Raw genomic sequence first — 2,500 nt, 5'->3', positions numbered from 1 at the left:
TGTGTGTGTGTGTGTGTATGTGTGTGTGTGTGCGCGCTTCTGCGTGTGTGTCTGTGCGCGCGAGTATATGTATGTATGCATGTAAATCTAAGTATATGTACACACACACACACACACACACACACACACACACACACACACACACACACACACACACACACACACACACAAAAAAAAAAAAAAAAAAAAAACATATATATATATACATACACACACTTGCCACAGCGAACTCCCCATCATCCCTCACGCGTTTTGTAACCTCAGATTTCCCTTGGTTCCGGTTAACACCATAGAGACACCTACACACGGGCTCTGATGACGTCAATGCGGTAACCCGCTGTTTCATGACGTCATTTGTGGTTAAACACTCCCTTGATGACGTCACTGGTGGTAACTAACTTGGGGGTCTGAGTTTTGTTCCGTGTCACCCCCTCCCCCCCAAAAAAAAATCTCACCACTGCCTCTCCCTATTTGTGTGTGTGTGTGTGTGTGTGTGTGTGTGTGTGTGTGTGTGTGTGTGTGTGTGTGTGTGTGTGTGTGTGTGTGTGTGTGTGTGTGTGTCTGTCTGTCTGTCTGTCTGTCTGTTTGCTTGTCTGTCTGTCTGTCTCTCTGTCATGTTCCATTCTTGCGTTCATGCCTGTTTGTCTGTTTTGTGTGTCTTTGTAAATGAGTGTGTTTACGCATGTTTTTTTTTTTTTTCTACCAGCATGCAATTAATACTTTGTGTGTTTCCCATAACTCAAATATGGGAACATTACAACTCAAATAACGACACAACATAGCAATTACTACTACTTACTAGAATAAATCTGCTGTAAAATCACCCCCAAGGAACGCCAGTGACCGTCCACCAACTTCCACGACCCAGCAACTACGGCCGATGATTATGGAGGCTGTCCGATACTCTGGCGGTGATAAGGCAGATAAGCGATTCATACCTGTACCTCAGCATGTGAGAAAGCTTCTTGAACCCTAAATCAACCAGTTTCGAAATTTGTTTGTCTGTTTTTTTTAATCATCTTTTGTGTCTTTCTCTATCTCTACGTGTCACAATTAACCTTGTCCCTAAGCTGATAGAATGTTATTAAGATTTCAGAGGCTTGCGGAGCATCTACATGGGATAAATATAGAATAAAAACTTGTTCTAAATACAAGCGCATGACCTCGTACTCAAAAAATAATGTTAAAGTGGGACAAACAAATAAATGCTTGTGTTCTGTTAGCTGTTTAGTGTCTACCCAGCGACAACCTTGGCCCGCTAGGCTGCCCCCTCTTTATGATTGGTCAAGGCGAAGACCACGCCCAGAAAGGGACCAATAGGGCGGTTCTCATTTACATACAATACGGCGTTGCATGTACATTGCAATAATATCATGGATGGACTGTGTTTACATTGCATAGCTTACCTACATACCACCTCTTAAAAGGCGTGAATGATTTAATTATTAATAAATCTTGATGCTAACTTTTATCTTTTTTAACGTTTTAGTATCTCAGTTGATACGACGCATGCATGCATGCATGCATGCATGTATGCTTGTATGTATGTGTATATATATATTCCAGAATTCGTGAAGCCGTTGATTTTATTATCTGAAGGGAAATCACGGTAATGGAACATATCCATCAATTATTCCTAGTTATATTTAGATACACTGTGCGCTTGTATGTAAATGTTAAACTAATTTCCCGGCAAACGATAAAATCAAACCTCGCACTGACCTTGGCTTCATAAAGCATCATCGGTCCCCAACCCTGTTATATATATATGTATAAAAATCAACATACACAAATTCAATAATAAAAATACCTTCCCGACAATTCCAAACGAGGCGTTAAAAGGATCCCTCTAGGGAGTCCAAAATAGCGAATGACTTGGCAGGCGTTTGACTAGTTACGTTGACTGACTACGACTGGCGGCTTGTGAACAGGGGTACTGGTCAGACCGGGATTGCCCTCTGGGGGGAGGATTAGGGTATGGGGTGGGGTGATAGAGAGGAAGGGTGAGCGAGAGGGAGGGAAGGAAGGGGAGAAAGTTGGTGAGAGAAAGAGGGTTGGTGAGTGACAGAGAGAGAGAGAGGGAAAGGGAGAGAGAGAGAGAGAGAGAGAGAGAGAACATGCAAAGAGTGAGAGGGAGACAAAAATATACACGCATAAAAGCAAGAGAACGGAGAACGTTGAGAGATGTAGATAGATAGTGAGGAAGAAAGAAAGCGAGTGAGAGAGATAGAAGTCAGGACAGAGACACAGACAGACAGACAGACAGGGAGGGGGGGGAGGGGGGATGCACTGTCAATAACACAGATTTAAACCTGAAAATAAAAATGGTAATAAGCAAAAAACAATTTAAAAAATAAGTACGAAGAGGATAGAAGGAATGCAGCTTAGAAAATATGAAAAAGAAAGAGAGAAAAAAGGTCACTAAAACAGACAACTGCGACCTCCTCGACGTTGCAACTGGATGCCCTTCCTGACGTCAGCCTTTACTTCTTAGAATAGT

General features: G+C 42.3%; 1 protein-coding gene across 3 annotated transcripts in view; it reads right to left on the bottom strand.

The window, feature by feature from the left end:
* The window catches only part of LOC119575276 (phytanoyl-CoA dioxygenase domain-containing protein 1-like), a 9,294-nt gene extending 7,352 nt beyond the window's left edge, over window positions 1-1,942 (bottom strand). The window contains exons 1-2 of one of the 3 annotated variants that reach the window (XM_037922807.1): window positions 1,811-1,942; window positions 800-905 (exon numbers count right to left, since the gene is read on the bottom strand). The gene's annotated coding sequence lies outside the window, so the exon portion shown is untranslated. The remainder of the gene's footprint in view (window positions 1-799; window positions 906-1,810) is intronic. The other 2 variants (XM_037922805.1, XM_037922808.1) reach the window with 2 other exon arrangements.
* Between the last annotated feature and the right edge of the window lie 558 nt (window positions 1,943-2,500).

Source organism: Penaeus monodon, chromosome 7, assembly GCF_015228065.2.
Source record: "Penaeus monodon isolate SGIC_2016 chromosome 7, NSTDA_Pmon_1, whole genome shotgun sequence".
NCBI classification, from domain to species: domain Eukaryota; kingdom Metazoa; phylum Arthropoda; class Malacostraca; order Decapoda; family Penaeidae; genus Penaeus; species Penaeus monodon.
This window is presented reverse-complemented; position numbering and strand designations above follow the sequence as displayed.